Raw genomic sequence first — 15,127 nt, 5'->3', positions numbered from 1 at the left:
GCACTGTTTTCTTAAATTTATATGCGTTACACTGATAATCACTTTCAGGAATGGGTAAACGTATTTTAAAATTGAAGGTGATAAACGGATTTTACAAGCACAAAATTGATACTAGAACGATACGACTCTACTGTAAATGTTTTTTTTTTGGTATTGAAACCCCAACACGCCGTAAATCTAGTTGAAAAAAAACTCATCAAAGATACAAGGACTGAAATTTTGTACTCCAGACGCGCGTTTCGTCTAAAGACTTATCAGTGACGTTCGAATAAAAAAAAGTTAAAAAGAATTAATAAAATACGAAGTTGAAGAGCATTGAAGACCCAAAATTCCTAAAAATTCTGCAAAATACAGCTAGGATAATTATAATCTATTCTTATTGAAGAAAAACCTTAGTATTGCGAAATTAAACAGTGGGAATTAAAAACAAAATGGCATAAATTGCTTTTAAATATATGTAACTGATCAAAATTATCAAAGAGATCACAGTAAACTGTCGTCATAAGTGAAGTAACTCTAGAAGATAGAACTTGGATATCGAAAGGACGATTACACGAATATGCTGTTAATGTCAACACAGGCACAAACATTAACATCAATGAGACAGCAACAAAGACAACCAAAAACAGCAATCGTTAATCATCATACGTCTTTAAATATTGCAAAGCATCATTTAGTAGCCTCCAAATCCTCTCGAGTCTGTATTTGTTGTGATTAAAAGGATACGGCAGCAACATATCTGATTTGCATTATCATTGTGGTGACCTGTGATGACAAGATAGTACAACAGCTTTTGCAATTCTAGGCACCAAATTCCAAGTACAAATTCAATTCAATCCAATTCAAACAATATTCACACTTCAGGAATCTGCTACAGGACTCTAGTCCAGACTTCTAAAAATGGCATTGTGTTTAGGTTTAATTTCAGTTCATTTATGTACCGGAGTTTAGTATTACGTCCATTATCAGTGAACTAGTACACATTTTTGTTTAGGGGCCAGCTGAAGCACGCCTCCGGGTGCTGGATTTTCTTGCTGTATGGAGGCCTATTGGTGGACTTCGGCTGTTTTCTGCTCTTTGGTCGGGTTATTGTCTCTTTGACACATTCGCCATTTCCATTCTCAATTTTAATACGTAATATTTTTACGGACAGACTTAATGTGTCCCCAAATGACCTCATTTTGGATGTAAAAACGCGTAACTTATGACATGTAGTAGTTCAACGGTTGCATTTCAACAAATGAAGTAATAGGTTGAAGATAACATAACCAACGTGAACACGTATCAACATACACGCACACAATAACGCACAAACACATGTTGAGCGAGAGGTTTAACTATCTATCAAGCCAGGTTTTACTCACCATTTCTTTCGGAAAATGCCTATACCAAGTCAGGAATATGACAGTTGTTTTCCATTCGTTCAAATGGTTGATATAGTTTAACAGTTGATTTTGTTAGTTTTTATGAACTCCCCTTTTTTTTAATTTCCTTGATATTCGGTATTTTTGTTAATACTTTTTCACATAGGTACACATTTATTTTTTTGTGATTTGTGAATATATCACCTCTTATTCTGTGTATCATTTCTCGAGAATTAACAGCATGTCTTTATGTTGAATTAAATACAAAGAATAGCCATTAAATCTACCAGGCTTATAATCATCAGCGTCGCAAGAATCAAAACAGTACAAAGGACAAATAAAAAACGAAGATGAAGAACAATTGAAAACAACAACAATTTGTGGAAATCTTCTCACTCTATATACATGATATAGTTGTAGATACAAGCTACTTGTGTTTATTTCCGAAAAAAAGTCTTTGGTGCAATTTTGTTTAACAGAAAAAAAAACCTTCAATAAATTTAGCTACCCTTATTTCAGTTCTATCTTCAGTGTTTCTGTTGTTCCGTTGTTTTCCTCTTATAGTTGATTTGTTTCCCTCAGTTTTGGTTTGTGACCCGGATTTGTTTTCGCTTAATCGATTTATGACTACTGTTGCCTATATATGCCTTGGAACTTGATATTTGATTTATCAACAAGACTATAAGGTTGTTTGAATCTTTTACTTGATATAGACAAAACAGGACGAGTTCAAACACTGACTTATGATAGACGTGACTATCGTTTTAATATCACCACCAGTTTTTGGTGGGATTCGTGCTGCTCAGTATTTAGTTTCCTATGTTGTGTTTTGTGTATTGTTGTTTGTTTGTTTGTTTTTGTTCTTTCTTAGCCATGACGTTTATTTTCGACTTATGGTATTGAATGTCCCTTTGGTATATATCTTTCGAATCTCTAATGCAGTTTTATGGTCAATGCCTTAGAATTTTTAAACAATCTGCATGCAGTCAATTCAGTACTGTACAGAAGCTTTTCAGACAATTTAGTATAATTGTAATGTGTACAGGTAAACAGCAACTAGTATAGAGTTTAAACAAATAGACTAAATCAAGCATTCTTGACTGCAAGATTTCATTTTTCCTAGCTGTAACTAATCCTTGACAAATTTTTTCATAGATACAGAGGTTATTAAACATTAGTTATCATTGTTATAGTCCTGCTTCCTGTCGATATGACTTATGACGTTGTATTCAAAATTCGTTGGAGTTGTAATGATTGCTTGTTAAATCGAGAACACAATAATTTATGTATTGGTTGAATGTGACATTTGCGTGATTTGTCGGTTAGTATCGGCCCCATGAGTCTTGTCTTTAAGAGTGATATAATTTCTTTATTTTAATGGAAATCATGAATCGCCATTGATATTTAGTACTGTTTGTACATCAGGATTGGTTGTTTTTTACAAATAATAATATGAGATAAAAATACTTCAAAATTTGTTTGATTTGAATAGGAGTAAAATAATTTCTTTATTTTGATAGAAATTATGAACCCCCATTTGATTTAAGTACTTTTTGTAAATCAGGATTGGGTGTTTTTCGTAAAAAATGACGAATTTCAGGGAAAAGATACACAAAATTTGTTCGCATTGCTTAAAAATTCAAATATTTTTTCTTTTATATCAGAAATAATGCAAGGATATTTGCGATTAGTCATTACAAATTCCTTTTGATAAGTAATTTTGTATAAGATGTGAATAATATAAGGATAACGATATTTAAACTTTTGTTAGTGTTGAATACGAATGTTATTATTTCTTTATTTTAATGGAAATCATGAACCGCTATCAGAATTTAGCACTTTATGTACATCAGGATGGTGTTGGTTTTTTTTACAAATAATGGTCAGTATCAGAAAAAAGATTCTAAAATTGTGTTTGTATTGTTTAAATATGCCAATATTTATTCTTTTTATCCATAACAATGCATTTTTTTTGCAATCAGTCAGTATAAATCACATTAGATAAGTAATTTTGTATACAATGTGAATCATATACCGATACTTAAGCTTTTGTTTGTGTTGAATAACGGTGCAAATTTTTTTTACATTTCATTAAAATTTAATTTAACAAAAACCATCATTGGATATAATTATTTTTTGTTGGGTTGTTTCCCCAAAAAAAAATACGATGATTGAAAGGAAAATATACCTTATATTTTGTTTGCATTGTTTCAGAGTGTCCCACTTGCATATTTCTTTGTTTTATTGAAAATAATTCACCGAAATTTGCAATAAATAATCTAATTTCATTTTCAGAGCAATTTCGGAAAATGTATTCACCAACCGCGAAAAACTTCGGGTTTGATAAAAAAAAAACCTAAAAATAAATGACAATCACAATTCTTTAACATGTTTTATAATATGCAAAGCTAATTTTGTCTGCATATTTCTCTTCTCTTTTAACAAATCACAATTTCAATTCTTAAAATTTTGCTGAATGATTAATAATGAAATGTCAATCTTCTGTTCTTGAACGATTCGTATTTTTCCGTGGCGCCATTTTATTTAAATGAAACGAAACTAAGATCCCATAATAGTACGAGATCAACATGTGACGTAGTAGATTTCAATCCGTCAGAAAGGTCAATCCGTAAGATCCGTCCGATCAGTCAAAGATTTATACTATAAGTGAGTTTGACTCGAACTTGACTGATCGGTGACTGATCGATGACCGCTTACAGATCACTCAAATAGTAACGCCTAAGGTACTGTACTCTTACATATGTTTGATACTGTGGATTCATTAATTTTCATGGGTACTAATTTTCGTGGATTGAGGAAAGTTTGTATTTTCGTGGATATTTAATATCGTGGTTTAACCAACGTCTTCATACAAGCCTATAGAAAATTTGTATTTCGTTGAACCTTTAAATTCATGGTTCACCTGTAACCACGAAATCAACGAAAATTGGTATCCCACGAATAATAATGAATCCACAGTAGTAGAAAATATTAACCACATGCAAGTTCCACACAGGTGTTAACATGTAACGTGTTGTTTATATGGACAACCCTTTAGGCAAAACATTTAATCAAAACCTACATGCGCTGTATATGTGCAGGTCCACAAACTATTGAAATATGTCCAAAATCTATGTGTTTTCCCCGAAAATGTGTAGTGCCATTCTTGGGACGTTACAACCTAATTTTGACGTCATTGGCACAAACACTATTCGGCTATAGGTTTCCTCTACCTAAAATTTTAAACAGACCTAAATTTAAATAATTCAGTTAACAATTACCCCTTTTAGAACCTTATTACAACATGCCTTTTGACAAAAACAAGTGATTATGAATATAATTACATTGGTTGCAATGAATAACCGTGATTTCCCAGTGAAATAAAAAACCACCACTGTATACACAAGAAAATGCCTGTACCAAGTCAGGAATATGACAGTTGTCATCAATTCGTTTGATGAGTTTTAAGCTTTTGATTTTGCCATTGGATTATGGACTTCCGTTTTAAATTTTCCTCAGAGTTCGATATTTTTGTTGTTTTACTTTTCACATGTGAAATAAACGCGGTTATTTCACTCCTCTGACGTCACACAGCAATATGTGTTGTCAAGACGTTGTCGATGACGTCGCATCAAAGCAAATTATGAATGCGTAGGGGAAGTTATAGTTCCTTACATTTTCTATTGTAATGCCGTTAAAAAACCCATTGTCAATTTAATAAAAAGTATAACTAATCAAGTAAACCAAATATCGAAAAATATTCAACTGGTGATCGAACAACACTGATAATTAACACATGCGGTACGCGCATTCATGAGTTAATGTGTTGTTCTGTCACTCGTTGAATGTTTTTCTATATTTGAATTCTTGGATTAGTTATTCTATAAATAATCATTGGTAATGATTAGCACATGCAATGAATACAAGTAACTCGTTAAAATTTCAAGAATCCCTTAATTTTATGTATTGTTTTTATAGTGATTAAGATTATAAAACAATGTTGACTGCTTTATTCCTTATTTAACATTTTTACCTTTTATGTCTGTTTGTTTTGTTCACGCATTGTGGTCAATATAATGGAATTTGATGTCATACCAGTGAGAGGTTTAGCAAGCTATAAAACCAGGTTTAATCCACCATTTTCTATATAAGGAAATTTCTGTTCCAAGTCAGGAATATGAATGTTGTTTTCCATTCGTTTGATAAGTTTTGATTTCCCCATTGGATAACGGACTTTCCGTTTTGAATTTTCCTTAGGGTTCAGTATTTTTGTTATTTTACTTCTTATTATTTCCAAGTAATCCTACTTGGTAAGTTTTTGTAAAGGTAAATAATGTTTTAATATTAATTCTAAGTAATAACAAATATTTTTTAAGAACATAAAATTGAGAATGGAAAAGGGGAATGTGTCAAAGAGACAACAACCCGACCAACGATTAGAAAACAGCCCAAGGCCACCAATGGGCCTTCAAAACGGCGATAAAATCTAGCACCCGGCTGGCCCTAACAAAATATATTCATCATTAATATGACAAGTCATTTAAAGTGATAACCGAAGAACAGCTTAATAATTTAAAATTATACACCAAATTAATGTAATTCCAAGTCATACTGGACAATTACAGCGGTTTGGTGAGGTCGACAGAGATTTTGAACGTATATTGACTGAGAATGCAGTTAGAATTCACCATACGTTCATAGGTCGAACAAACATGTATTGACTGGTATGAAAAGACTACAATTGTGATATTTACATATGTAAATGACACATTATAATAAAGCTACAACTTACCTTTCAATAATGAAATCCAATATATTATAAAAAAAAAAAGGAGATGTGGTATGATTGCCAATGAGAAAACTATATCCACCAAAGTTAAAATGAAGTGGATATAAGTAATTATAGGCAACCTTACGGCCTACAACAATGAGAAAAACCCATACCGTATAGTCAGCTATAAAAGGCCCTGCCATAACAAATATGAAGCAATTCAATTCAGGAAACCAACGGCCTAATTATAACAAAACAATTTACGAAAAACAAATATGACAGACATAAACCAATGAAAACCACTGAAATACATGCTCCTGACCTGTGAGAGGCACACAAACCCTCTCCTAACCTAGGCTCTTTATTAAAATCCATTTCTATTACCTTTTGCTGTTATAATTGGCACTGATTAATAGAAATAAGCACTCTATGGTGCTACGTTTTCAGATTCATTTCAAATATTACAGAAACAGTGACCATCTACAAAAGATAAATTATCGCCTCTGTGTCCATAACATTGTATATTTCTTACCCCCTAAAGTGCAAACCATTTTCATGCATATCCGTAATAAATAGTTACACGATAATTGTAGTTGCAGATTGGTTTTACCTTTTACAATCTCATTATATATGCAGTTTTATATTGTATCTGGACATGTAACAAACCATTAACTTATTATCAAAATTTAATTTTGCAAACAAATCAGGATATACAAAAGAAAACGTGCAGTTTATAATACATGAAATTGATGAATAGTGTATAAGGAAAATTAACCATGAAAGGACCTATAGCTGCATAGCAGGATACGTGAGTAAACTTTTTTTGTTGGCGCTATATAATTTTATTGCGTCATAGTCGTGTATAAAAGGTGGCAATCAGCAGAGTATTTCAAAGACTTTCATATACTGACGGCATTTTGATATGCAATAAAATGAGCAGCAACCTGGTAAGACATGACTGCTTCATTGGTCGACATGCCGAGGGCAGTACAGATGTGAAATGATAGGAAGTGTTGTTGAAAATTAAATGAACATACAACGCAATACGCCGATTTTTTTTAATTTTTTTTTTTATTTAGAACTGCTTAATCAAGCTTCATCATTTTGCGGGACTTAGGAAAATGAAAACGGACCCAGGGTCTCGATATCTGTTACATTGCATATTTGGAAATAAATATTCCTGTTGTCAAATGTACATATGGGTGACTCATGTGTGTTTATGGTTGATTGAATACATATACTGAATTACTATTAATCAAGTTAACTTATTTCTTATTTGTCATGAATGTCCTCCTCGAATTAAACAAACATTATAGTCAAATTTCTGATAGCTCAGACCAGTGTATTTATAAAGAACTTTACTATAATAAAAAAGAAAACAATATGAATACAACTCGAATATATCTGTAAAAGTATATATGAGGTTGAATATACAAAACAGACAGTCAAACTCTTTAGTCGAAAATGAACTGGCAACCCATGGCAAACATCGGAACATATTTTATTAGCTACTCACAACATTCCACACAACACAACATAGAAACTACCGACTGAGCAACACGAAACCTACAAAAAAAAAACGGGAGCGATATCAAATGCTTTGGAAGGGCAAAAGATCATGTTCCATATTTGACATCCGTCGTTTTGCTTATTTAAGTACAAAGCCGTTGCTACATTTGATGCGGTAGGTACTTTCCAAAAAAGAGAACCAGTTTGTTTTTACGATTACTTTAATATATCCATCGTGATCTGGGAAGCAGATAATTCATTAAGTTCAACCAAATTGTAATTTTTTTTAACTTCATAATTTAGCAATGTTTTTCTTACAAGCTTCTTTTTAAGTAGAAATGCTTTATCAAGGACATCAGGAAATTCAAGTCCTGAAAGAACAAAGTACTATAATTGAATACATGATCGTGTTTTGTGTTTTAGTTAAGATTTTAAATTTGAAATACTATTGTTATGTGTTGCTGTTGTGATTGATTTTTTCAGTATGCTTTAGAATGATGCAAATTGTGTTGCAGTGTTATTTGGATTCTGTCTAACTGACTCATACAGAAGATTTTCACTATTCAAATGAAAAAGAAATGAAAGTAGTCAAGTGGCTTTGATCGTCTTGTTCTCATTTCATTCACAGTATAAGTTAATTGCAACATTGGATTCAGTATAGAAATCTAAAGTTCAATAGTAAACAATGTGAGACAAATTAAAAAGTGTTGTTATGCTTTCATAAAGACGGTAGATTATGTTTGCCACGAAAAAGCACATATTTTGACAGAAAATATTAACTTCTGGTTTTAAACGTCATTTCTGACACTTAATGCTGATTCCAAAATGCATGGTTTCTATATACTGTTGTTTAAAATAAGGGCATACGTGGCTACTTCAGGTTTGAAAACAATCGCTTCGGGCTTAATATGATTGGTTTCTTGACACAAGTTTCCAAAAACATATGGTTTTAGTTACTTTTACGAGATCCTCGAAAGAACAATACACTGCAACAACAAAAAATTGACATAACAAAAATAATTTGAACGAAATCAAATGTTGTTTCTCCGGTAAAGTGGAAATACTTAAAAGAAAAATTACTGTAAAAACTATATCATCTAAACATTTTCAAAATGCGCTATACGATAACGGTACAGAAATGTATATAAATAAAATATAAATATAAAAGATGTTTAAAATAGCCTTGACAATTATGTATCTTTGATGCTAATAAATTGACGATAAAAACTTACTCAATATAAGCGGACTGATCATAACAGCTACATGTATGCTGAATTATCTTCATTTAACCCCATGTATTAGTATCTGATGCGTTCATGTGACGTTTAGTATTATTTTACTCGAAACATCTAAATTAATAATGCTCAGCTGGTCTGGTAACACGCGACAAATATGCTGTATATCGAAAAAAAAAAGCCACAAGCTAAAAGTAGTCATAAAGGGTTACATAAACATCTGAAATAATTGTAATTTGTACAACGTTTTTCACCGGGGGTTTACCTCAGATACAGCTGGCGGAAGCACGTGTATAACTGTTCATCTTCGAATAAAATGTTTAAATGATTGCCTATTGTATACTTAATTTTTCTTTTCAAAAGATAAATTATCGCTTCTATGTCCGTACCATTGCATTTTTGTATCTTTTCGTGTTAGTACCGTTATCATCCTTGTAGTAAAAAGTGATAAATAACCGCAACTTGGTCCAACCTTCGACCATCTCATTATATTCGTAGTTTTCAATTATACCTGTACATGTAACAAAATATTAATATATTTTTAAAATTTAATTTAGAAAAAAAACAAGGATATAGAGCTTGGACCGTGCATTTCCTAAACATTTAAAATATATTACGTAATTAGTCATGAAAAGACCTTTAGCCGCAAAACAGGATACTACAGTTCACTTGTGTGCCGTCATTCTATTTCTTTTCGTCACAGTCGCGTATAAAAGGTAGAAAACTGCAGAAAATTTCAAACCCTTGAATACATTGACGATTATCTGCTATGTAAGTACATTTTAAGTCATTCGGTGTAGAAAATGCCTATTTTTGAAAAATTTTAAGAAAGTATGTCAAGTTTATTATGGAGCAAAAAGAGGTATTTTTAAATTTTAAGAAAGCAAGCGACGTTTGTTATGGAGCAAAAAGAGGTTCCGCGGTTCATGGAAATGAAAAACGTCAATAGCATTGATATTTATGTTTATGATAAACATAAAATGACATACAGTATCTGAAAATGATGAGGAGTTTTCATTTGTGTTCATTGGTTTTTAACTTGGATGTATTAACCTTTAGGTGTTATACATGACTGGTGGCTCCTATATTCAAATGGTAACAGTTTTCTTACAATCGGAAAGTTTGTGGAAAATCCTCGCGACACATGTTTTGCACACTTTATATAATATGAAGAGCTACTATAATACTAATGTCAATGAAATCATTAGAAATCGATCGGATGATTATGATGATGGGTGGCTGTTAAACGTCCAGTTGCAAATTGCAGAGGTCAAGAAAATTTTCTCGTAATATACCTTGGGGTATCACCCGCCCAGTATTAACCCACTTCTGTTATTAGCATTGATATGATCAAATTATAAATGAACTATTTACAAAAGTGTTTTTCTAAATTTCTACCCAAGGAATGGATAATCTTAGATGCATGCGGCAAAAGTTACCGGAGTTTTGGTCCTCCATACTCTTCAACTTCATTCTTTATTTGGCTTTTTAACTTTTTTTCAATCGATCGACACTTATAAGACTGTTTCGTCACTTTTTATATTACTGAATATGTATACATTTAATAAAGCTTTCTAATTCTCATACTGTCGATACTTAACACTTTGGTACGTTTGCTTAAAACTAGCGTTTAGTTACTGCGAGTACTCACAGATCGGTCCTTTGTGTCTTTTTGTTTTGCTATTTTAAAATTATTTTTTTTGTATATCTACTTTTTAAATTGTTTCCATTTGTTGTTTAGTAGATACATAAGGTCGTTAGTTTTTCCGTTTGAATTGTTTCACATTTTCTTATGTGGAGGTTTTTTGATAGCTTGATGCGGTATGGGTTTTGCTAACTATTGAAGAACGTAAGATGGCCTTTAATTGCTAACATGTACATCATTTGGTTATTAGCAATATTCTTCTTTTATATTAGTTACAACTAAATAATTTTCACGATAATTTAAATCCTTGGGAAATGATAATCTGAATAGAAAGTATCTAAAGTTTCTAACGAAATTGCAATAGTTACCCTAGTACAATGTAAAAGAAAATTATTTTAGTAAAGAGACACTCACTATCTTAAACTGCAATGTTTTCTGTTTTAGAGCTTATTCATTTGTAAATGTTGCAAAATTTGGTATTATTCAAGATACAAGGACTATAAAAAAAATATTTTCCCGAACCGATGTCGCTTATGGGCCATGTTTGTACCCATCAACCGTATGTACAGTTAACCTTACTTCCTTTTACCAGTGCATGATATTTGCCATGAAAAAAATTGTTGCAAAAGCCCTGTATAAAACAATGGAACTAGCGGTCAGTTTTCATCGGTGGAAGAAGTCGAAGTGCCTAAAGAACCACTGACCTCCAGCAGGAAAACTGATAATTCTAGTCAGTTAACTTCGAATCGACTGAACCTGACACGTGCGGGGTTCAAAAGCACAACCTTGGAATTAACAGACTATTTGTAAAGTAGATGACCTACTTCGACCGTTCGGCCACCGAGGCTCCCTGAAAGCATATTGAAGACAAGTTTTTTTCATTGTATGTATTTGATGGTTCTGCTATTTCTATTAAAATATTTCATCTTGATTTTGTAGAAAATTATTGCCTTTATTACAAATAACGACTTATGTATTGAAAATGTGTATATTTATTGTAGAGAAAATAACGAAGAATGCAAGTTTCTGTTTATTTAATAGTTTGTCTGTTTTTAGTGTCCGTTGGAGGTAAGAACACATACGAAGTTCTTTTAGATTTAAAGTTTAATTATCTTCTGAAACGCTTTTCTCCTTAAATAAAGGCAACAGTAGTATACCGCTGTTTAAAAGTCATAAATCGATTGAGAGAAAACAAATCTGGGTTACAAACTAAAACCAAGAGAAACACATCAACTATAAGAGGAAAACAAAGGACCAGCAGGAACACTGAGGTGCAACAAAAAACAAACGTGAACATACATAGAAACGAACTTTTTGGTAACAACTGCCATATTCCTGACTTGGTACAGGACATTTTAAGAAAAAATGGTGGATTGAACCTGGTTTCACGGCTAGCCAAACCTCCCGCTATTTAAATCGTATGAAAACAGTATCAAAACATGAGCTTGCATATAAAGGCCTAATAAAAATATTTCACTAAATTATTAACAGGACAAAAGTTTCTGTATTGACGCTTTGATGGATTTTCGTGTTGTGACTATTGAACTCTTACAATGCAGATACCATTTGTTCTTCTGATTTATAAGCCTACATAATAAAATTCCCGTAAATGGTGGTTTCCTCGATTTCGATAAAATCATGTTTAAAAGAGTAACAGAGGAGGTAATTAGTTACATATACATGAGACAGCTACCACATTTTTGCAAGTTTATTATAGCGGGGAACGTAGAAAAGGGGGGTGGGTGAATTCCATATAATGTCGACGTGTTGTATGATGCAAGATATATTACTCGGTCACGTTGATAAATATAATATCACTTTAATTCCAGTCAATATGGCATCTGGGGACATGCTAGAAGAAAATGGACTTATACATGAGTAAGTTTAGTCGTATGTTGTGAGTATGCCAATAAATGGAGTTTATATTTGAATGCGTCGTTAAATTGTTGGATTTGTCTGTTTGAATACAGTTAATTTGATTAGAAATTATCAATTACCAAAAGAGATCTTCCCTTGGAAAAAATCCTCACTGTTTTAATTGAAGTAACTTACCTATGGTCTAAAACAAAAGGCGTGAAATATCGAACTCTTCAAACGAATAGTATAATAAATGCAACGCTTGTTTTTTATTTGATATTCAATGTGCTCTAAAACTTTTCCAAAATTTGGCATGAATTAAAATAAATTTTAATTTTGCGTGAAACATGTTAAACATGTTTAACTGTTTATACAAGTGGATGTAAATAGATAGGGAAGCAAAATTCGAATATCAACATATACCAGAATGGTAAAAAAAACGACTAAAAGTGAACACAGTCATTCAAAAAATCTACAAAGGAGAAAAAGAAACCCATTTAAAACCGGGGATGAACACGTGCACTTAAAATTGGTAGAAAATATTTAAACCTCTAGGCACCCGTCTTATTGCTGAGTGTAAACAAAAGTCATTTCATAAGTAAAACGTGGCTTTGATTTTGTCACAAATCAAAGTAAAAGACATAAACTTAGAAAATTGCATGAATTTCCAAAGATGCGAGACCATTGACGTCGACAAGACAAGTGTCTCTTGCAAGGCAAGTATCACCCGTCAAAAACAAGGGTATCCGAATATAAGACAGCAAAAAAAAAGATGATAATGATACGATAACAGATAAAGCAACGCTCTAAGTAGGGACAAAGAAATCATTTAAACATTAAAACACCTGCCATCAATACCAGTTCTTAACAAGACATACACATCATGAACCTACTATAAAGACGATGTTGATGACTCTGTACATGTGCATGCACAGATGGCGAAGTTTAACTTGTTCATAAGCAGTGGAACATCTGTTACATTTGTGTTATAATAATAAGCGGCTATAGTATCTTGAAACTGACTAAAGCTATCAAATATGTTTCATAGATGCTAGAGGTTGGTTTATTGACGACTTTAATAACAAAGCAAATGTTTACATATACCAAGTATTATGTCAATTGACTCACTGTTTAGTAATGAAAAACAATCCGTTTGAAGAAAATTATGTTTGTTCATTAACTGAATTTATAAAAAAAGTTTAGTCCCTCCTTGTAAATGTATATTGTCATACTTAATTTCTTCATATTTCGTTTGAAAGATTATTTCACATGTATATTCACCATTATTCTATATTTCATTTTTCATTACCACACTGCATTAGTGTACCTTCAACTTTTATGTATTTTTGTTTATTGAAATTGTTTCTTTCTCTGTAAACTTGTATGTGTAGTTTTACGGGATTAAAGTATACATTTAATAATCTTCAACATCATATTAGCCTTACAACGTTTTTAAGTTGACATGGTTATCATTTAATACGTGTACTTTTCGCTTTCCTGTCTCAAACACTGCGATATTAATAAAACTTAGTGTGAATTTAGAGATAAGCATTAATTTAACCAATGACTACACTGTGTGACTTTATTCCTATGTTCTCATTTTTTTTGTTTTCTTGTTTTAGACTTTTTAAAAGGAGTCCTCGGTGTAAAAGACCATGCTATACTAACGATCAGTGTTGTAAGGGTTGGATCTGCTCAAACAGGAAATGCGAGGTCAGGTTGCATACTGGCTAGAGAGTTCGGCCAACCATTTTTTACACGTCCGAGCATACTGAACAGACATACGGAAATATAATGTATTTACATATAGGATTTGTAAAAAATAAATATCAGATAAAATGAGAATAAAATGTGATTTTTCTCGTGCACATTTTTTTTTTGTGTACGATACAAGGACTAGCAAATCCACTTAGAATTGAATTATGATAATCAGTATCAGAACGGGTTAAAATACACCAAGTAGAAAGTATTTTAAAGATAACCCATGCACAAAATTGATATACCGGCATATAGATTCTACCACTGTATCGACAGTGATACGATGTTTCTCCATTCGAAACAATTGTATATTTTAATTCTAAAAGATAAGCGAAAGATACCAAAATGAACTTTAAAACCATTAAGTCGAAAACCAAACGACAACACCATGGCTAAAGAAGAAAAAGACAAACAGACAAACAAAAGCACACAAAGTTCACCAAGCGTTTAAAGTATTTAAAATTGACCTGTCGAGAGTGGAGAATTATCGTACTGTTCGCGATAATAAGCTGGTATAATCTGTTGATTTTTTGACGATATGCACAGTTTATCCTTGCCTTTCAATCATCTGCAAAAACAGATACATTTTGTCTATGCAACGTCACCAGGCACGATGGTCATTTTCCGTGACGTCACAATAGAAAATCCGAGACAAAGCAAGACGATTTGACGTCATAATTGAATTTTGACCAATAGAACTGAGATCAAACGAACCACATGTTGATTAAAAAAGTAATCAACAGGTCAGGAAAAGAATAAATCGCGTCAGAATAAGAAAAAAGCCATTGCCAAATTAGTTGGAGGGTTTTCTAGCTATACAACCAGATTCAAACCTTTATTAGAAGTCGAGAATATGACAGTTATATGTCTATTCGCTCCGTTAGGTGATAGTGTCCAGCTATTTATTTTGACAGGTTTAATTTTAATTGACTTCCAATTTTTAAATATTATCTTAAAGTTCAGTTTTTATAAAAACGTATTTGCTATT

The 15,127-nt window shown here is 32.1% G+C and overlaps 1 long non-coding RNA gene across 1 annotated transcript; it reads left to right on the top strand.

Moving 5' to 3' along the window:
• The first annotated feature begins 11,532 nt into the window (after window positions 1–11,532).
• LOC127706169 (uncharacterized) lies at window positions 11,533–14,148 on the top strand. The gene is made up of 3 exons (XR_007984277.1): window positions 11,533–11,592; window positions 12,354–12,402; window positions 14,004–14,148. It is a non-coding gene; the product is annotated as an uncharacterized LOC127706169 (long non-coding RNA).
• Window positions 14,149–15,127: the final 979 nt, after the last annotated feature.

Source organism: Mytilus californianus, unplaced genomic scaffold (assembly GCF_021869535.1).
Source record: "Mytilus californianus isolate M0D057914Y unplaced genomic scaffold, xbMytCali1.0.p SCAF_6, whole genome shotgun sequence".
Taxonomy (NCBI): domain Eukaryota; kingdom Metazoa; phylum Mollusca; class Bivalvia; order Mytilida; family Mytilidae; genus Mytilus; species Mytilus californianus.
Note: the sequence above shows the minus strand (reverse complement) of the source record. Positions and strands in the feature narration are given on the sequence as shown.